This window comes from Xylocopa sonorina, chromosome 7 (assembly GCF_050948175.1).
Source record: "Xylocopa sonorina isolate GNS202 chromosome 7, iyXylSono1_principal, whole genome shotgun sequence".
Lineage (NCBI taxonomy): Eukaryota > Metazoa > Arthropoda > Insecta > Hymenoptera > Apidae > Xylocopa > Xylocopa sonorina.
The window spans coordinates 9,764,229-9,786,804 of NC_135199.1; the positions used below are offsets into that span (position 1 = coordinate 9,764,229).

At 47.9% G+C, this 22,576-nt stretch overlaps 1 protein-coding gene across 3 annotated transcripts in view; it reads left to right on the plus strand.

Moving 5' to 3' along the window:
• The first annotated feature begins 1,423 nt into the window (after positions 1-1,423).
• LOC143425658 (uncharacterized) overlaps positions 1,424-22,576 on the plus strand; it is a 226,163-nt gene continuing 205,010 nt past the window's right edge. For 2 of the 3 annotated variants that reach the window (XM_076898631.1, XM_076898629.1), the window contains exons 1-2: positions 1,424-1,924; positions 2,515-2,873. The gene's annotated coding sequence lies outside the window, so the exon portion shown is untranslated. Of the gene's footprint in view, positions 1,929-2,514; positions 2,874-22,576 lie in introns of all 3 variants that reach the window. The other variant, XM_076898630.1, reaches the window with a different exon arrangement.

A 22,576-nucleotide genomic window follows, 5' to 3' on the forward strand; every position in this document is an offset into this window, starting at 1 on the left:
AGGTACAAAATGATTGTGCATACATCAATCGGGCATTTCTTTGCTTCTGTCTGGGGAAAGTTAAAAGCACCAATATGACCTATCAGAAACTGTTGCATTTCATTCTTAGAGATGCTATAAACATTAATTAATTGAAGGAATTTGGAACGTTATGTCGTGCGATACTAGAGTCACACAGCTGTTCGCGAGCAGCTTGCGAACAGGTCCTTTGATGTACCGCCTCCCAAACGAACACTGTTCGTTGATCAGCTCGTTGTACGACACTTATTGTTCGCGAAAGTGTCTTTATTGTCGGCAACTTAGCGCAAGTTGGCAGCGCAATGTTGGTTCGAGTACGCATTTTTATGGTTATGTTGTTTCATCGATACTTAAATTATGCCTACTTATCCTCTAAGAAACGAGAGTTAACAAGTATAAGCAATAAACCAAAACGTACTCACATTTTGTTGGTTTTGATAATCATTTCTCTTGTAATGTTGCTGCTATATACCTGCTACGTAAAGTGTTCCAATGTACCCGTGTAATAACCTATCTCCTTCTTGTATCGTTTAGCGTATCGTTCCGAGGCAAACGGGAGACACGAGCGTGCAACCGGTGCATGATTAGTATTCGTGGCCAAACCTCTTTACCGATTCCCTGAGCAATTTTCTCCGTAAGCATTAAACACTAGGATAGCTTTTCACTGAACTTCTTGCTGCAATGTCTCGCTCGACGACGACATGCCTGGCAATTATCGACGACTCGTATCGGATTCGTTGAAAAATGGCTTTTAAATGGTTGAGGTCATGTACTCGTTCCAAAACGATTTGTTTACACCGAAGCGTATACCGAAGAAAAAAAAAAAGAGAAGAGAGAACGTTCCTCCCTTCGTCCGATTTGTACGACTAAGTAGCGCGCGCAACAGTCGGGTTCTCGTTGAATCGATAATTAATCGTTTAATCTCGATACGATCGACAACGTCTCGAGAATCGAAAATGGCGCCTGATTATCGAAAGAGGCGGCAACGTTCACGGGGAGCTGTTTTAAAATCCTTTAGCGTGCATACCGTTCGCGCGTTCGGGTACGGTTGTGCGCGGCATTATCGCGGTGCACGCGGTCGCTCACGAATTCGGAGTAACGAGTAAATTCCGATAAGTTACCGGTGTGTCGGAAAGTTTGGTGGGACGAGCCGGGAGGGAGCTGGGTGGCGAGACTCGACGGCTCGCTTGTTCGAGGGGAAAGAGCGGGAACGCGAGAGACCAAGCGCGAGGACTAGAGAGAGGAGTGCGCGCGGCGAGGAAGGTGAGCGGAGAGTCGAAGCGAGGGAAGAGCAAGAGGCAAGAGGGTGGCGGCTGTGAAGCCGTGGAAGGCAGGCGGGGTGGCGGTCGGCGGGGGTATCCCTAGTAGGAGGGATAGGGAGGGAAGGAGCGCGCTATCGGCGAGCGCCTCGGTTCGGCCGAGTCGGCCGTCGTCGGCCTCGATCAGCCGCTCGGCGCTCAGTTCGAGTCGGACCTCCGTCGTAGTCGGATTGTGTCGTTCTGCCGCCGCTGTCTCTCTCTCTTTCTCTCTTTCTCCTTCTCTCTTTCTCTCATTCCCTCCCGTGGGCACGCGCGCGCGCCGCCATTGTGTATGTGTATACCTCGTTCTCCCTCTGTGTCCCCCTTTCCCCTCCCCCCCCGCCCGCGACGACAACGAGTTCCGCCCAGTGAAAAAGAATCGAGCTTTCCTGCAAACAAGACGCGTCCTCGACGGCAGTTGTTTGTTTTCTGGTTTCGCGGTGTCGCGGTGACACAAACAGCGAAGTCGAAGAAGCAAGGGACCGCGCGCGCGGTGGAGAGGGGGAGAGACAACGAGCCGCGTGTACCGTGCCGCCAGTGTGGGTCTCTCTTCTCGTTGTCGTCGTCATCGTTGTTGGTGCGAAGAGTTTCAGTCAACGGAAGGAGAAGTAGGTTAGCACACGGTGCCTTTCGCGTCCGCGGTAAAATATATCCGGTTCTCCGACTAGCACTTCTCTCTACACCTTTTACCTGGTACCGCGGAGTGTGTACCATCCCGATGCGGTGACGTTCAACCAACGCGCATTTCTTTTACGTAACGAAAGCGCGTTAGAACGCGCGCGTGCGCTCTCAATGTGTAATCCGTCTTCGGTTTCTATCCTTCTCGTTTCTCGGTTGGAAGCGAGAATCTTCGATCATCGGTAGTAGTACGTCGCGTTCTCGTGCGTGCTCGTGTTCCATCGGATCGGCCGATCGGTCATTTTCGTCTTGTTACTGGTGACTCTCTATGGCATTTCGTGCCGCATTGCTTTCCCGTGTTTCTTGCCTGATACATCGATCACCGTGCGCGCTTCGATTTTCGCGCTTTCGTCGCGGTTCGTTTCCATTGTACCGAGTTACACGATTCGACGCGAGATTCCGTTTCTTCCGATACAGCCAAGTTCACGTAGTAAAGCGCGCGCCTTCTACGCGAACACGTCAGTCTTCGTTCGGCCGCCGTTACCAGTGTTATCGGAAATAACGTTCGTTGCTTTTGCAGTAAGGAGTTCTCTTCGCTCGGATACGTTACCCAGGCGGCTACATACGTACGCGCAGACATTGGAGACCGGTGTTATTCAATCAACTTCAACATCGAGTACTTTCCATTGATCCGTTTTCGTATTGTTTTGTGGTGCTTCGTGAAAGATGTGTTCCTTTAAACTTCCAAGTGGTGCGACTGTTCTATGTGTGATTTAAATTAGTGATTTGTAAGAAAAGCCGATTATTCGGTAGATAAAAAAGAAAAAAAGTGAAAGTTTTATCAGTGCAGTACTACGCTTATCTCTGTGGATTATTGGATATACTATACACTACTCTGCGTCCTGCCGACGGAGCACAACATCACGGCTCACAATTTATGTATGTACTAAAATACTGTCTTAAACGTTACTTTCGTGATTGCGATCGATACGAGTCCTGGTCTTGTCAACCTCGCGAGTGCTATCTGTTTTTCGGTCAGCAACCATGCCGTTATTTTTCTCTGCTATCCTCGATCTTCTATTTACTTTTCCATTATCTCTTTCTACGCGAGAATTTCGAAAATTTCTCGACGCTCGGCGTTCTTTTTTTTCTTTCCTTTTTTTTTACGAACGTAACCACAAATCGAAAGAACCTACAAGTATGCGTAATTGCGTCATCGACGAACTCGTTCGTTACGAACGCGTTCGTATTTCGTCGCGATACTCTGTACGAACCTTTAAAAAACATCATATCGCGTCTGAAGTTGGAGTCGTAACATATTCCATGCGTTTCGTTAATGTTCGTCGATTCGAGAGTTACGATTGTCGTTTGAGGATCATTTTTAACCGCGTACGGGACACGAACGGCGTTCTGGATATTAATTAACGAGTCGCGGCTCAATTTCGAGCTGTAGGGAAATTGAATTGGCTTCGACGCGGTTCTTGGCAGCTGTCACGGAGCTCGAATATTTGGCCACCGCGATAAATTCCATCCCGATGACTTTTCTCTCGCGAGCTCCGATCAGAGGCTGTTTGCAAACAGATTTTCCTCGGATTCACGGCTGGATGGTCCTTTCGAAAAACATCGAATTCATTTTCTTTCCCTACCGAGTCGTACCAACGACGTCCTTGCCTCTCCGCGTTGTTGTCAATACCGATGTTTTTCCTTGGAATTCGAGCGACTGAATAGTTACGCGGAAATGTCGAACGATATGGAACAAATGTTCACCTGTTTCGAAAACACAGTAACGGAGCGGAATCTTATTGTCCTTGAAATTGCCTGCTTTACGGATAACGTTGAGGCATAATCTCGAGAGTACTTGGAAGGCGTATTAGAAGCGATAAATATCAAGGATAAGAGTTCGTTTGCGACGATACCAGTGCAGTATTATCATATCGTTAATCGCATAAACACGTAGATAAAAAGTGCGCGGGAGGGGGAAGGATTGCATAAATTCGTCGAGAGATTCGTTTGCTAATGGATGGATTTATTTGTGCCTTTTTGTGTTCGCAATTACTTTGACGATTAATGGGAAGTTTTAATCTCCTCGCGCAATATATACCTCGGGAAGGGAACGTCGATGGCCGTTCGACGATCTATTTAAAATTCTTCACGCGGAAATGTTATCTTATCGGTGAAAGAATGTTCTGCTGAGAAAGCGAAACTTCGGAAAGTCGTTGCGATCGTCCTAGACTCTGTTCTTCGTCGTTGTTTACGATTTGTATCGTACTTTTATCAAAGAATTATTACCGAGAACTGCAATGTCATCGATATGTTGGTATTGCGGTACACTCATCAGAAAATTGACCCTTCCAACTTATTCTCTTACACGATCACCGTTGTTCATTTATTTAATGTATTTCATAAAAATAGTACGTGCCAATACGTAATATCATATATTGTAAAAGTTTTGTATTCATCGTTGTTAATGTAGAATATTCGTGCAAGAAATCACGAATAAATCCACTCGGCTTTAGTTGTTCTAACACGACGTATCCGGAATAAAATGGAAATGAAATTTAAAATATTTCATACAATATGTATCGACAATGTTCGTCGAAATAATTAGTGAAGTGTGTTCGTAGAACGATTAATTCAATGTTTCGTGAAATTCGTTGTAACGGGGAATTTTCATCGAATCGGTGAAACGTACAAAAAGATAAGTCGCGAACGTTCGAATGAATAGGGTCGCGAGCTGCTGTGAATGTTTGAAAAGCTTGCATAGAAACGAAGGATCATAGCGATACATGCTCCGGAATTCCGGAATGTGTAATTAAATATAGAAGGAACTTTTTAATGCATAACTATTTTGCGCATCTATATGGGGAATTGTACGGAAACCGCGTCGACAATTCTATTCGCCTATTTTCCAGCTTTTTTTTATTAAGCGAAATGTTTCGTACGTTCCAGCAAGTTTTAACGACGCCCGCTATGTGAACGTTAGAGAGACACGGTTAAACTGCTAAAACCGCCGAGAGTACTTTCTTTTTAATTGTATTTTAATGAAGCCCATGTGCGCTCTTTAATCGACATCGATTGACTTTCCAGCCTGTCGAATGCGAGCCGTCGCGACTTTCGTTCAGAGAAAAAGTGTTCGTTCGTTGGTCATTCCTATCGAGCGCGTAGCTGGAATAGTTTTTAACGAACGTAATCGTACATTAATAGAACTGCGATCGGAAAATATAAATCTATTATACCTGTAAGGCCTGCGACATTGATTGAGATATAAATACCATGCAACGCAGAAACACGTGTAAAGAACGGTTTTGGTTGAAAACCTAGACTCGACTAAAACGCGATCCTGATGTATAAATAGCATACTCTCTCGCGACAACCGCGTTTTAACGCGATATCGTCGATGCGTCGTATCAACCCTTTAAGTGGCTGCACTTTGCACAGCCAGAAGCTGGGACTTTGAATAATTATTCGCAGAGCGTAACCGTTTGCAAGCAAATTAATTGTGGGACGTCCCGGTAACCTCGTTACTCTTGCTCCCCTCCTCCTGTTCTCTCTTCTTCCTCTTTCGCGTATCCAAGGGTCTTCACGTGTAGATCGACCGAGACGAGAGCCGTAAAACGTTGCAACGGAGATACCGCGAAATTATCGACGTTATCAACCGTACAGTTTCTTCGTTAAGAGGTCGTGCTTTCAACATTTATCGCATTACGCGTGGCACAACAAATCGGATGACGCGGTTCGACCGTTCTTCTTTTCAATCGTATCGGGTAATCCGAATAATCACAATAATAAGACGTGCGGCTGAATAACAAGGAGAATCTATACTGATTGTCCTATTACGGACGCGAGTAATTAAAGATACTTTCTAGTCACGACGTTGTACGTAGGTATTCGTGCGCGTGCGATTAAAGGGAGCCACGTCGTCATTTATCTATCGCATATGCGAACGACGTCAACCTTGCATTTTTATCGCCTACTCTGCAATTAATTGCTCTATGGAAGCGTAGAAAACAATCGTAGTCTGCCATTTCGTATCAACGTTCTTTATAGCTCGCTTATATTAAAAATCCTCCGTGTACAGTATGAGATTTAATAATAATATATTTTAATGCTCCTTTTATCGAACATTACCGATTGTAATGTTTGTAAGAACAGCACGCCCACGCACGCACGTGCTTACAGACTCCGAAGGTGTACGACGTCGCGTTGAAGGTTCGTCTGAAAAGGCGAGCGCAGGTTTCATTCTCAGCACCTGCTCACAGATTGAGAGGACAATGTTCCGGCGTCTGGAAAATTTCCCTGCTCTCCTTCTCTCCCTCTACTTCGACTCTTTCATTCACAAAGGGGAACCACCGGGTTTCACGAATGTTCGCTGACCTTTGTAACCTTTTATTATACGTACACGCTCGCACAATGGAACGGTTCCTTGCGCGGCGTAGCGTCCTCGTAAAGTCTCACAAAGAAAAAAATCGTGACCGAGATGGCAAACGTTAATGGCGTTCCCTTTCAACGTGGAATTTTTTACCGTGAAAAAACCGCACGTCTGCCTTTCAGGAGGCTTTCGAATTGAATTCGATAGGAAATTGCGCTCACTTTTTTGAATCGCGTTCATGACACACAGTCGATCCTAGCGTTTCGAACGTCCTTCGATACTATCTAACGGATCGAGCGTGCAACGATTGAATTAGTTCGTCCCAACGCGAAGGAAATGTACGTTTAAAAACAGGTGTGGGAATATATAATACATGGGCGGAAAAGGCTATATCGATTTCGAGGTAAGAACGGAGCGGTCCCTATGACGAAGCCATCCTGCAGCTTACGGCATAAATCTCGTCAGCTTAGCCCAAGTAATGCTGAACACGCGACCAAGGATCCTTTTCCGAATGTATGTATATATACGCTCATACAGGAACGTATATCTTCATTCTCCTACGTATTTTTGTATCGGAGCGCGAGCGTCGCATTTCAGATGCTCGATAAATTCACGAGTGAAAGAGGAAAGCAGACAGCCCCTCCGGTTCGTATTGGGCTTCGTCCTCGAAGAGAAAGAGAGCAATTTCACTCGTTTCCCTTTGGAATTTAATTCGAGTCCCCGCAGCTTCCTTTTCTTCGAATTAAGATCGACTCCGTGTTCGGACTCGATCATTTTTCACTCGTCATTTCTATCCACTGGTACCCACTTGAAAGACGAGGATGATTCATAAAGGGAATCGCGAAGGAAAGAATGGTTAGACGTCCTTGCGCGCGTCAAAAGTTCAATCGAAGGAGCGGCTCGATGGGTAGATGCATGCGTTGGATAATGCGCGTTGTGTAGTCGTGTGTCGAAGCGATCGGAGAAGATCGCCGGAGCGGCTCCTCTTTCTCGTATCCATCGACCTTGAGTAGTTGTCGGGCTCCCTCGAAGGTTACCTGATCGGTTCGGCGTAAATGAATCCAGGTAATCCGGCCGTAGCCAATGCGGACTGTTTCAACCGCAGATATTCCTCTCGTTCAGGTAGCGAAAAACGTCTGGGCTCGAGATTAATACGGAGAAAGAGAGAGCCCGGCGGCAACGATATATCTCGACACCTATCGCGAAAGATTTTAATGAAATACGAGTGCGCGTGTTCCCCGTGTAAAACGTTACCGGTAACGGATAACGCGTGACGTTTTACGAGCTCCCCGGCCCGTTCGCATTTCTCATATTTCCGGCGTTAAAAAATCGTCGAATGTCACGCGTTTATCGCGGTCGTTCTTTCGGAATTCTTCTGGGAACGAAGCGTTCGAGCCGCGCGTTTTTCGCGGTAGCCGCGTCCCTCGCCGCGTCCTCTGAAAAATGGCCGCGACTTTTCACGTGATTCACGGGGACCAACTTGAACGACGCGTAAAAGGACGACGCGATATTCCTCGACGTTTCTCCGGGATCTTCCGTTGTCCCCTTCAATGTGGCGTTTTTTTTCCGGTATAAAACGCGAGAAACAGAGGATGCTGGTGTTCGCGGTCGATCCGCAACGCGTTTATCGACTCCGACGCCTACGATTTAAAGCGCTCGTCCGCGAGGTAAGGACACGTAGACCGCGCGGTGGTTTTTGCTCGACGCGTTGGAGGAGGGTGGGCATCGTTAAAATTGATATCGAGGAATAATGTAGGAACGTTTCGTCGACGCGGAACGGCTAGACGATGGAACAAAGGGAGAAGTGTCGAGGTTGAAAATACAGTCCGCGACTCCTTTTTTACAACCTTTATGGGATAGTAGACGGATTATCATAATGGTAGCTAGTTCCGCGAAACTTCTTTTGATCGTACTCACGAGAGACGAAGGCTCTCCATTGTTGAGCGTAGAGCAGATTTATGATGCGATCCACTTTGCCCTCGCTTCTCGCTTCCGGTTATTACGCGAAAGTCGGACAAGAAAAGCTCAACTAGGATACGCCGGCATGGTTAGACTCGGCCGTGGGTGGCCGGAGGGTTTCTTAAGAGAAGGATCTTGAGCGAACGGATCCAATCTGAGAAGAATCGTTTCATATTTTTCGTCGAACGCGTCGAACGATCGGGGGGAAGAAAAACTGAGAAGTTCCTCTGCTTTTCGATCCGATTCTTCGATAGGTGTACATATATACCACCTCTCTACTACTTTTCTTTTTTTTTTTCAGAATATTACATCTCGTTAATGCGAGCAATTTCACCTTCTCGATCTAGCTTTTAAACCACTTTCTCCGGTAATCCACTTAAACGGATTCTGCTGCATTTTTAAATCTCCCCGTGCAACAGAGGACTCTAGTCACCTAGGCAAATGAATTGTTAACACGGCGCTTATTCGTGTCGCTTAAGTTTTCCGGCCGAGTTGCTCGCGTTAAAACAACGCGGGGCGGCCGCGCGACGCATTAACAGAATTCGCATCCCGATATTTATACCCCATTCGAGCCGACAGAAATAATCCAGAAATTGCGTTCAACCGTTAACTTAATTGCAATCCACCGTGTCAATCCATTAACCGTTTCTCTCCGTCGTCCGGTGCATCCGACTCTCTCGCTCTACCCCTCGTTCGCTGCCCTCCTCTTCGCGTGAACGCTATCCATGCAAATTTGCTCGAACACCGTAACAGACGTTCCCCCTGCGGATCGTCTCTCGAACCGAACGCCCGAGTGGTGTGCGGAGCCTGCGACTTGCTATCAGTTTCGAGGGATAGAGAGCATAATGGTGAAATAAAATGAGCGCGACGGAATAGAACGCCGTAGAAATGGAGACATCGAACTACCAGATTTATCGTCGGTACGGCAATTCTCTCTCTCTCTCTCTCTCTCTCTCTCTCTCTCTCTCTCTCTCTCTCTCGTCGTACAGTGTACCGGATATCTCTCACCGATACGATACTTGAAGGTATTTGTGTCATTCTCCGTGAAACAGAGGGATATCGTCGAGGGCAGTTGTTTGCTCGTGAAAGGAGTATTGTATGAGAGATGTTTCTCGGGGTCATGGTGCTCCAACTTCCAAAGTAATTCATGCGTCGTTGTTCTTGGCTTTGACTGGAAAGACAGTTTGGTACGCGGAGTTGTGTAGGCAAACGTACGACGTTATACCCATTCGATTATGGGTACATTAATCGATCGAAGGAAGGAAGAAATTAGTTTTTCGTGTCCAACGTAGCTTCGAGTGAAAGTAAACGTAAAGGAAGTTGGTGAATGTCCGTGAAAAATTGTTTCGCGAGCGTGTTTCTGTACTCAAACAAGGTCTCGTCGATTGTCCTGTCGAATATGTATATTTGTCATGAATAGCAAGGCCTTATCGAGCGAATCGGAAGTAGTTCCCGTAAAGGATACCCGTGGTGGACTATTAGATAGCGGCTAGGGACAGATAGAGTGTGAGAAATATAGAAAATGAAATTTCGAAGCTTTTAGAGGTTTGTTTGGCGCGTAACAACGCCCCGACGATGTCGGGGACCCTTTTTTGGAGGCACACGCCGGAGTGACGAAGCCCTTTCAACCCTCTGCTAACTGGCTAGGGTGGCTCTGGAATGGCCTACGTTATTGCGGAGCATTGTATGCGACTGGTTCTACCAATTACCTACCTGGAACCTCGTATATTTCGTGTCTACTTTAATAAACTTTTATCATATTCCTTGTATTTTATGTATTAAAGTCCGGCTCAATTAGCCATGCTGTTTCTTCCGAAACTTTATCCGTAATGTCTTCGAGTTACTCCTGAGATTCGAATGAACTTAATTTTTTTTAAATCGTGCCTCAAAAGCGAAATCGTTTAAACGTTGTTCACCACTGAACTGCCTCGGCCATTTGTCATTTTGTAATTTAGGAATATTAAGCGGGTCGTTTCGGAGAATTTGTAACGAGTATAATCCGTAGGTCGAGATCTTCCACCGCCCCTTCTCTCGAAAGAAAAAACAAAAATAAAATACAGGTACTCTGACAAAGGATAGAGAAGAGGCCATTGATATTTCCGGCGCTATAATCCTGCTTGTCGGACGATTCCGAGGGTGGCCGAGAGAAGGGTCGCCGGTTTGGGTAGAAGGCGGCGGGACAAACCATCGCAATAAAGGATTCGTCGACCGTGGAAAGCCCTCCCAGCGGAGCTGGCCGAGCTCCGGAAAAACTGTCGGGTTCCTATCGTACGGTGTTTCACGGGAAATTATACCCAGGGCAACTAATTTCAATTTATGATTTCGTCGTCGCGTGAAACTAGCGCGGACTTGCATCGCACCCCGATCGGTTTCACCCTGCATTACGTAATTAAAAAGGATAGGATACTTGTTTCTTCTTCTTCTTCTTTTCCTCCTCTTTAGTTTGTTTTCGTTCGCATCCCTATCGATTCCCCGTTGAGTAGCATTGTTACTCCGGTTAAAAATAGTAATATCGAATGCTCTCTCGTATGCGCGATATTATATCGATCCCTGGTACGTATTTACTCCGCCCTCTTTAATTCCGTAAAGAGAGACGGACTGTTCGATTATTTTCAGTCGGTATATTTTTACTCGGTTTCGATCGGGACTTCCGCCGATATGCTTTCCCAACAGCGATACGCTGGCGATCTGTAATTCCGTGATTACACGGGGCGGCCGCGTGAAAGTCTGACTGATGCGTTTCGCACAAAAACTTTCCCTTCCCGGCTGTCACAGGGAAATCGATCGATGCATAACCGTAAAACCGACGCGCGGGTACGCTAACGAATCGAAGAGATTGATGGATCGTTTCGGCGGCCGTTTCTACCGCGGGCCGGCAAGTTTGGGAAACGAAAGCGACGGAGGATCGACGCGTCTGGATAGAGAAAGCGCACCGAGATTTGTTTGTACGTCTGCGATACTACCGCAATTTATCACCACGCTCGAGGGCGCGAAAGAGGACCGAGCGAGGGTGGGACGATAGAGAAGCGCGGTTGAAGAGGCGAGGCGGAGGGACAGGGCAGCAGGGAGGATAATCGCAGGCCCTTCGGTAAATAAGGTTATTCCTCCGTCGAGTCGGCACCCATTCCATTCTGTTCACTGCTATCTCGACCCATCTTACCGGCTTCGTGCTCTCCCTTTTCGTTTCCTCGTCCATATTCACACTCGGCCCTGTGGAGGTACGATTTGTTGGAATTAAGCGGTATTTCAGCGGACTGCGCGACTTCGTACCGCGGGACCTTCCCTCGTTCAATTCTAATAACCGCGCGCACCGCTCGTGTCGTTTGTTTATTTAACGACAGAATATTTTAGCCACTCGCCGATCGCCATATTTCCGCTGCCCCGGTTACATTATTTAGCAGCTCGAAACATAAGTCGTTGAGAGCCGAATCGGACAGTTTTAAATTTAATAAGGTATCCCGATACGTTTAATTCCAGCGTTCTAATTGAAACCACTTTGCGGGCCGATACAAAATACGGTACGATACATCGATACCGTGTATCGCGAGCCGAAGCGTACGAAATAAAAGCAGCCGCTCACGGTATCGTTTCGGTTTTTCTGGCTGCTTGAGCCAACCTCTCGTCCTGGCCAGTCCTCTGTAGTTTGTTTTCCAGTTTAACGAGCCAGTCCTTGCCACACGATCGAGTCCTTTGAGCCGGTGTACTTTTTTCCCTTCCTTTTATCGCCCGCTTTTCACCGTCTCTCCGCCCGTCTACCCTTCCGCCCGCCCCTACGCCTTTCCGTACCGCCGCCACGGCAAGTCCCGATCCGTTCTTTTCTATTCGCTCGCGATTGGCTTAACGAACTGTTATTCGCTCTATTAGTATGTTTTCTATTATTCCGGTTAGCACGCCTGCTAATACCGATGTATCACGTACCGTTCTCACGGAAATTAGCGGATTGTTCGCCGGCAGCTCGACCTTCGGAGATCGATCGCGAGAGCAGCCTTTGCGGACTCTGAATACGCCCGTTACGGAACATTATACGGGGGCTACGCGAGATCCTTCGTGACTCTCTGACTATGTTATTTAACACGTTCACCGCGAACGATGCCGCGCGGTAGGGTTTTTCGAATCACCCTGCTACGGAGTGTTGTTACTTGAACACATAAATTTGCCTTCACGGGTGTAAACGATTCGACTCAGGGGAAATGAATTGCACGAAATTCGTATTTAATAGGTTGAGAGGTATATTGAAGTACGCGACGCGTGCAAGGTCGCGAGAGCAATAATTTCCATCTCGGCGAGCAACGGTATTCGATTCGACTAGTTTGAGCCGAGACCGGCGCGCGCTCCTCGAATCTCTTCTAAATATTCTCGCCTCGACTAGCTGCTAGGTACTAATTAGTCTCGTCGAGGCTCCTCCCCCGGTAGCTTCTCTGTTTATCTACGCGAAGCGCCCCGGAAACGGAGTTTAATAATCGAGCGTGAATTCGCTCATTAACGTTTCGCCTGGGAATCAGGTGGAACCGAAAGGGGAACAGCCATTAGGCGAGAACGAGCTGATAACAGGGTTATCAGTGATTCGTGCCGCGTGACAGGCGAAGATAATCGTATCGGCCATTGTATTCGTCTCGATTCAGTAGGAAGTTGAAGCGTAGCGAACGGAGCTAATCTCGGCTAGTATGTAGACAGACAGACAGAGAGAAAGAGAGAGAGAGAGAGAGAGAGAGAGAGACTGTGAAGGCAACTGTTACAACGTTTTGCTGACCGTTAGTTGAATGTCTAAACTTTATCGTTTTTTCTCGGCTACTGAAATACTGACGCGCAGGAAATCGCATTGTCGCGACGGTATATACCTAGAAAGTGACATTCTTTAGGATTTTCATCGTCGCGCGATCCGGAGCACGAAATTGCAAGTCAACGCGAACGAGAACTTCGATTCGCTCGACTTAAAGACGAAGATAACACTGTTGGATTTAATAGAAGTTTGCGGTCGATCGAACGAAATTCAAAGTGAAAAGAACAGCGCGAATTACCATTCGATCATACCTGTTCAACCAAATCGTAATTCATGGGGTATGCTTTTTCAATTTCGTTTAGTCGATCGAATTACTTGACCAAAATGAACCGTGTACTTCCGCTTCAACCGCAGCTTTATGCGGGGTAGCTCGATGCGAGATCCTCGGCACACGTATCCCCAACCTCGAAATGTTGCACAGGCGAGCGTAACCGCGAAAAAGTAAATCTTCTTCTAAAAAGCAACAAAAAAAAAAAAAAAAGAAAATGCAAGTAAAGGTTGGTCGAACTGAATTTCCCCCACTGTGTCACGCGGAGGCGGCAGTCGCTTAACCGAGCGTGCACGACCAATTAAACGATTTACCCGATTAACCGCTTAACTGTGTCGCTGTCCTGCGAAAGATAAATTCTTAATAAATGACCATCTGAAACGCGAAGAGTTGCAGAACAAGAAAGCTCGCCGGTGGGGGATGCGTTTCAATTTCCGCTTTCGCTTTTAATTTCGCTAGTCGCTTCTCAGCGCTCGCCTCTCGACGTCTGGTTGTGCATGCCTCGCAGCCCCTGGCCACTGAAATTTCCCTCGTCTCGCCCTTGCTTTTGCCACCCTCGCAGCTTGCCTGGATCTCTCTTTGTCCGCTTTTCGAGAGATCCGTAACCGTTCTCCCCGCGTTTCCCCTCTCGGTTTTCCCCGTAACCCGTCTTCGTCCGTTCGCGACAACTTCTCCGCAATAATGGCAGGAGTTACCGTGGCAAGGGCTCCCACGTTCTGTCGGTTTCTAAACGCGTCCGTCTCTCGTCTGGTGCACGAGACTCCGTTTCTTTTCTTCTGTGTACACTCGTCCTTCCTCTTTTTTTGTCGTCGCTCTCTCGTCGTCTAGTTTCTTGTCGCCTCACCTTGCCACAACAAGTGTCTCTGGCTGGTGTTTTAAAGATCGTCACTCCCTGTGTGTGTGTGTGTGTGTGTGTGCGCGTGTGCGTATATGGTTTCGCTTCGGGGCGTCGGGATAGTTGAAAGGATTAAAGCTTTTTTTTTCTTCGTTCCGAGGCGTGTGTTACTCGAGTCGTTTCGTTGAGAAACGTAATCGATACCGCTTCTATCTTTTAAATGTCTCCTCCTGTGGCAACGATGTTGGATTTAAAAGGTTTGGGAATCGTAAAGGAGCTGGCGATTCGATTGGCGACTGTTCTACGTACCTTGAGAAGGAGAACGTGCAGTAAGCGGATCCAGGAACATTATCATAATTAAATGCCCGGGGAGATCTCTCGTTTCGTTGTTCTGTGATTATGTTTGTATCACGGTCCGTGCCCGAGAGGGGAGGAGGAGAAAAATCGATTTCACGGCGTGATAAAGTTCTTTTCCCCGGTACCTGGTTGCTTCCTTTATTCCACGCTCTCCTTTCCGACGATTTGAGCGCGCCAATGTAAATGCAAATACGGCTCCTCTCTAGACCGTCGTCCCGTCGTCTCCGCTGGTCCTCTTTAAATTCCTCCGTGCTGAAGGACCGTCTGCCTTTCCTTCCAGCTTCGTGCCTCCCTTTGGGAATTATTACCACGACTGACGCGTCGCTGACTGGGACGAAGGTAACGCGTTCGTCACGTCGATGACTTCGTAGTTTGTTGCAATGTTTCTTTTTTTTTCTCCTCGTTCTCCCTTTCTACACATTTTTCTTTCTAACTCGCTGTTTTTTTCCCTTCCCTCCTACCGTCACGCTCTACTCGCTCTTTTTTTTATTTGGTATTCGTTTCGTCCTATTTCTTTGTTCCCAACGAAGCGTCCTCGATGGTGATACACGCGTTGCACACCGTGCACGGTACGGATCGATCGATATTTTCCGGCCGACGTATCGCTTTAATAAATATAAGTTCGCTGTAAAAGGTAATCCGAAACACGGGAATCGGTTGAAAACGAAATAAATAAATATCGCGGGCGCGCGAGAGGGTGGAGACGATCGAACGAAAATAAAACGCGCGGGGCATCGTGGATGCGCGCGGCGGTGAAGTGGAATCGATGAAAGGGGTAAAATTTGAAGCACGTACATCGAATTTACGGGCGGCTCTTATTAAAGCGTGTTACACACGTCCGCCCTTTTACTCCCTCTCTGCCTATTTTTATATATATATTTTTTTCCAGTTGATATCGTGCAGTCGTTATTAGCGTAACAACGCGCGTGATATCGTTAGTCATCGAGATCCATTATTAAAATTATTCGAAATGTTTTTCGTACAATTAAATAATGCTTGTTAAAAACCTGGTGTTGTTTCGCAGCTGTGTAAATAACCGGATTTTTTCCAGACCGTAAGCTCTGCCACTTTAATCGATTTACCGATTTAAATTGATTATTCCAAACGATGTACTTCCTCTGATCTCTCTCTATCGCTATCTTTCTCCTTTTCTCGCTCGATTCCCCGAAGTGGTTCGCGTTCTGTGGAAACGTTCGGACGTGAGATATGAATTATATAGGTGAGAAGATATCGTAGCGATTAGCGTAACAGCAGGGTTGCTTCGACCCTCCGTTAGCGTGGACGAACCTCTCGTGCTCCTCTGAAACCCCTTTCGTAACCGTTCAAGTTCACGAACTATCTGCAAACTGCTCACGGATAGGGAACGTGTTCCTTCGTCGTTCGCTCAGGAGTCAACTGCTTCAAAGGAAAACTCGTGTACGAGCTACGCGAGCTGTTTCCTCCGTCAAACTCCACTGTATTTCCCGCAATCTTTATCTTCTCTTCTAATCTTCTTGGTCGAGCGAAAACAACGTTTCGAGTAGAAGTATTAGGTAGGATATATTCCTGTTTCCCGTTCGATACGTACGATTGATTGTAAATAGAACGATTAGTCGAATAGGATTAAATAGAAGGGCCTTTCGCATAACATTGAACGGTATCGTACGAGGGAAACGCAAATATCCTTATCGCGTGTGTCCACGGCGGTACCATTCAATTTCACATTCCCCTCGCCGAGAGCACGATTATCGAGAGAGCAGAACGGACCGGAAGAACGTAACGTTCACTTAGCGGAATCCGATCGAATTCTATTAAACTACATTTTTTGGTCGAATCTCTTTTCGATTTAATTGTTCCGGCCGAGCAGAGGTAGGGGAAACTAGCGGAAGGTCGCGAAACGTTCTCGCTTGTTCGTTACCGAACACCTTACGCACCTTGCACACCGGTTCCACGATTTTTCCACGGGAATTCCTTCGTCGACGGGTTTCCGTATCATTCAATTATCCTTATCCTTATCGCGGTGGCATCGAGGACTTCTCGACGGGAACGGGAAACGAGAGAGACGACGGGGCAACGGGATAGACAGTGAGAAGAGAAGACGCGGCTCCGTGGAGAACGCGCGGTGGGTACGGTTCGTTGGTGGAAGTTGGACGGGAGCGAAACCCGTTTCATCGGATACCAAAGAGAGTCACGAAGAGAGAGGCAGCGCGGATGGAGGGACGGGCAGAGGGAACCGCGTGCCAAGAGTGACGATGTAAACGTCATATATCCAGAGGGAAAGGATATTTCGATCTCGATGGGTGGGCCGACTTGTCCCGGCGGTGTATCCACGGGACTCCACGAATTCCATCCTGCGTATCGAGCTGGTACGTGTACCGTTTCGAGGATCGGGACCGCGCTACGCGTTTCACCTCGCTTCGAGATCGAACCGAGCCAATTTCATGGAAACTCAAGCGGGACGTGCCGAATCGATCCGTGATAACGTCAAATTGTTACCAGCTATTACCGCAGCGTACATCGGAATACAAATAGAAGCAAAAACATCGAAACGACGGTCGATCGACAGTCGTCGTGGAAAGGCATCGGGAGCAATCGTAGCGGTTCTCGAGGAGGCAAGAGAAACGCTTAGCTATCGAGAGTTTCCGCAGAGGCTGGGGGCCTCGAAGAAGGGCAGAGGGGGTACGCGAATTGGTAACGGTTGGGAGAAAGTCGTTTCAATTTTCGCGGTTTCGAGATAATGAAATTTACCGGTGGCTTGATTCCGTTGACGAGCGCGAATCCAGTTCTGCCCGTAAGTGGGACGACTAACGGCGTAACGGTGTCTACCTCGACGACTCCGACCGCGTTCCATCGTTGTTTTCCTGCTGTTTCCGCGATTCGCTGCCTCCTTTTAATCGCTCCTGGAATGGTAACGAAGCCCGTCTCGAAAACGAAACGAGGGGGGGAAAGAGGAAGGAAAAAGAAAAATGAAACGGAGCGTCGTATTTTAAACGCGTCCTCGCGATACGCTGAATCGTGAAAACTACTTTCGCGTAGCCTCCGATAAAAACGGGTCTCGCGTAGTTCATAATTAAACCAGCGGATGGTAAAGGATCGCTGGGTGGAGGATCGTAAACTTGCCCGGAGATTTGCATACGGGGAAACGGACTCGCGGGAATCAGCGAATAAAGTTCGCGCGAGGAAAAGTTGTCGGTGTAGAGATAGCGAGAAAAAGAGTGAGAGAGAGAGAGAGAGAGAGAGAGAGAGAGAGGGGTCGTTTCGAATTTTCGATAAAAGGTCCGACGATGTCTCTTGGAAGTATCGCGTGATCGATAACTGGTCTGCGGAAACGAGTCGCACACCTTACCGCGCCTCGTAAAACACGCACAAATGGATGTACCAGCCCTCCTCCCGTCTACGCTCGCGCGTAAAATACGGACTGGTTCTCGTCGGCTCTCTGTATTTCCCTCGTTTTTACGCGGCGTGCTCCGCCGCGTCTTTCGCCGTTTTTCCTCCCTCTTTTTCTTCTTTTCCCTTTGCCCCTCAGCCCCCGTCTCGCTCGCGCGTTGGAGACTGAAACTTTAATTGAAGGTGGTTTATGCGTTTCGCCTGGGTGCGAATTCATACTGCAAATGGACGAACGCATCGCGTTGTTTGCCGAAAGAGCGGACTTTCCAGCGACGTCCGTCGCAGTTTCGCGAGGAACAGGAGGGAAACGGGGAGACGTGTTGCGCGTTCGTTTCGTAATTACGAGCGCGTGTAACGTCAGCTCGCCGATGACTGTGCGCCGAGTCTCACGAGGACTGGCTGATTACGTTGCCGAGTGGTTTCTTCGACGATAAATCGCTGAGAGAGCGACATCGTTCGAGGTCGAACGCTCGTCGCGATCGTGAAAATTGCCTTAATTAGAAAAACGCGAGTCTCGGTGCCGGATCGACGTGCGTCTGCACGCGCGAATCGCCGCGGTCCCGCGGTCTCGAAAGAGAGAACGTTTCCGCTCTATTTACATACGATTCTATCGGCCGTCTACGGTAGTTACCGCTCGTCGATTCATTCTTCGCGTAATTAGCGCGCACCGAGATTCCCAACGCGAACCTCGTTGATTAACCCTCGACTAATGTACGTACGGTAACGCGCTCTGACACGTTTCCACGGTCGAAACTCTAATCGAATGACTTTGAACAGCTTCGGCTGGCAAATTTTCAGAAAATTCCCGTTAACAGCTCGACAGGTGTATAGATGGAAGCTTTGATACTCGGAAATCAATCACGTGGAAGTATTTTATTAACGGTAGTGTGTAGCGAAGTGTTAGTAAATTTTTGAGTTGTAATCGCATCGGTACGAAGCGTTAAACAGTTTTTAATTAAAGAGAATCGTGGAGAAATTTCTCTCACAAGATGATTTCAATTTGCTAGATATTAATTGCAGTCGAGCAGTTCCGTGAGCAATGAACGATTCATAGAACCTCGTTGGCGTTGAAGTTTCTCCTTTTATACGAGATCGCCGGGCAAAAATGATTCTTTCTTTTTTTTTTTTTCTTCTCGTTTTCAATCTCGCTCACCCGTGCTCGTTCGGTCTTTTCATTTCGCTCTCAGCAGACTGCCGCTGGATCTCACCCGTACGCGTGTTCCAGGTGAATAATAAAGGCAGGCGTTGTCGCGCGCGTTGTCGCATTGTTTTCTTTCGCGTTGAACCCGCGCGAAACCGTTCGCAGGATGGGATTCCGGATCTATAACAGGCGGTAATTTTCGATTGTTCCACGGCTGGATGTCCCACGGAGGATCGTAATTTCACCGTTACCGCTCGCCGCGTTTCAACTCGACTCCTTTCACGGCGTCCTGGCTTTCAAGGACGCTCCTCCACGGAATCGTGTAAATCACCTGAAATTCTAATAGCGGCCACGATACGCATCTCTTGCGCATCCATTCATTCTTAATTGCGCTTTGTACTGGATTTCTCGTTACCGATCCTCGTAAAGATACACGGCCCCATAACTCTTATCAAACACGACGTTCAGCCGTAAACACCCCCGTCGAAAAACTACTCCGCGACGTGCCATAGCAATGTGAAATAACTGCGAACGATCGCTCTTCGAAGTGTCGTCAGCTGTAATGCTTTCGTAACCGAGGGGACGATAGCATCGTACAATTTTTGCTTCATCGTTCTTCGCCGATGGACGAGTAGAGTCGAGCTGAATGACGCGCAAAATCTCTCCTCGCAGTTGGCACGAGGACGTCGAGAGACCAGCCAGCGGCCATGGCCGAGGGAGGGCGAACACTGGCTGCGATTATTCGGTTAAAATGTTGATTCGATATCGGGAAAACGCGTGCCCGGTGATTTGGTATTCCGGCAAGGACCTTAAACGGAACGGCGGGGTCGGGACGGGTGAGAACGGGGTAGATGGAGCAGGAAGGGCGGGCCGCGCGTGTCTGTGACAGTAATAACTGGTCCCCCGCGTTGCAGTTGCGCCGTCCACGAGGACACTTGTCACCGAGGCTCGAGCTAGTTCGAGTTTAGTTGGCATGCGCTAATGCATACAGTCGTGGCGCGCCGCATACAATTATAAACGCGTTTATATCCGTGGACGTCTGGCCGCGGCTGGCGTGCACGAACCATCGACTTTCTCTTTTGCTTCCGCCGAACAATACACCCTGAACCTGCTCTCGTTACTCGTTCTTCCCCTCGCGTCGTCCATCGCTCAATTTCGTTGCTTTTTCCCCCCTCGCCTCCATCTCCTCCAGCACGTGGTTCGCGTTCCGTGTTTTTCCTCCCCGTTTGATCATCTCGGCGATTGTTCGTCGACCAGCGAGGAAGGGCGGTCGGACTGGGACAGATTGTACGACGATAGGGTTGCAAGGGGTTCTCTTGGATTTTCTAAGGAGATTCGAAGATTTCGTAGAAACGAGCAAGCGTGTAATCTAGCTGCCTCTCGGTTGGAATTTTATTCGACGTTTGTTTAGTGCCTCTAAGATTACGTGATCGGGCCGTGAACAATTTGATTACGCTTACACGTGTAACTAACTACCTACGCACGATTCCAATGTGCGTTGATTCGTAAAATAAATTCTGTATCCTTCAGCAGCCTCGTAACGTACAACTTTTAATTATAAACGAAAACTGCAACATCACGTCCATGAATTAATTGTAGATTGCAGGAGTTAATTTTAGACTGCGATAATTACTTGAGCTTTTATTGTATCATCTAGATATTTGCCAACGACGCGCAGGGGATCGCGGTGCGTTTCCAATTTGCTAGACCACCGTTTGCGTTTATTTATTTTGCGAACCGTCGACGCGGTTGCTGGCTATATCGGTGGCTATCCGGTACCAGCGCAGCGCGAACGGTATTTCGAAGCGGTGGTAAAAATTGGCTTGATTTTGTCTCGAGGTTTCGTGAACGCGATGTTCGACGTTGAGGAGATGTACAGCGCCGGGGGAAGAACGCGTCGCACTCCGTTGAACCGATCGGAACAAAGATGAGAAGCGAGAAAGGCCGCCGGTGTATCGTGGCGAGAGATGAAAGACAGGGCCAAGGGTTTTCTCTCGACCTTTCTCTCCTCTTTCCCTCCTCTTCTTCTTTTTTCCAGTGGTCGATGTACGCGTGTGTCGTTCGCGGAACTTAGGTCGAGCACAATGCTTCTCGTTTATGAGAGGGACCCCGGGGTGGTAGGTTTACGACTTCAGGCTGCGCCGTAGACCCAACGAGGCAAGGGCCGTGCCACGGACGGGACCGAGTTCAGGGAACGATAGAATAAAGAGGGAAGAAGCTATCTTCGAAATTTTCTGCTCGCCTCGTGGGCCCTTCGAACGTTATTTCGAAAAATCCCGGCGCTTAATTGCCCTCGGAGTAGTCGACCAAATGTTTACTCTTTTTTCTTTTTTTTTTCGTTTCTTTTCTTCTCTTACCTCCGCCCTTTCTCTTTCTGCCTTTGCACGGCTCTAGCCGGAGTATAGGGGAGCCGTCGAGTTCTCTGGACGAAGTTACGAAGAAGTTTCTTGGGCTTAAATTGATCGTTCGACCGTGAGCAGCGAAGGATTTCATAAGTTTGCCTTTCAGAGAATAATGATCACGGCGATGGTATTGCATCGATCGAACCTTCTTTCGTTTTGATTGCGGAATTCATTGTTACCGCTTCCCTTCGCCGCGAACCGTAACCTTTAACTTTTTCAGTGGTGAATCTCTTTTTTTTTTACACAGACGTGTAACGTAATAATTATTTGCATCGCGCGAAGAATTCGGGAATAGAAATCGGGGCTTGGTAGGCGTAATTAGCACACGTGCAGATAGATCCAACCGTGGATACAGTAATCACTGACAATGAAAGAGTTAAGAGGAAAAGTTGGAATCCCAAGTTTTGTCTAACGTCGGAACGCCGAAGCAAACGTAACGAGAGTCGAGGGTAAAGCTACCCCGTCAAATAACCCGGCTCCTGCTTCCGTTCTGTGAACGCAGCCGGTTTGTTCCGTCGAAGTTTCCTTACGAGTTCGAAAAGACAGTTACCTCGCCGCGGCACGATTTTATCCCTTTCGATCCGAGGTCGGGGAACCTCGCTACGCCGCCGCGAACGATTCTCAACCGCGCACGATTTGCACGATTATTACCATGGAAATTATATAATCAACGCGCAATTATCTGTTACCACCTTTATCGAGGTCCGTTATGATAAACGCACGCGATTATCATTGAAACAGAGGCATCAAACTGGCTGCGGTCGACGGGATCGAATAATTTAAACGCAGCTCAACCTGATTTTCAGAGCGTTGCATCATATTTTATCGCGTATTGCACGTAACGCGTATACCGCGATGGTTCGCTATTACATTTTTCCATCGGTTTTCGCACGCGTTCCACGTTCGTGCTTCGTTCGACGGAGAGCCACGTGCATACTGCATTTAATCGTCGGAATCACCAGGAACGGAAAGATATACGCTCGAAACGAGGCTGTTCGTCGCGGATGAATTAGAAATACGAGAGGTTAATGTGTTTCTCGCGTTTTGCCAGTTGTATATCCGCCATCTTTTCGTGCTATGTTCTTAGGGAAAGGAATATATCGTCCTTTGGGGACGCATCTGTTGCGGGGTCATAAATTTCCACCCCCGCTTCTCGGGGTCCCAC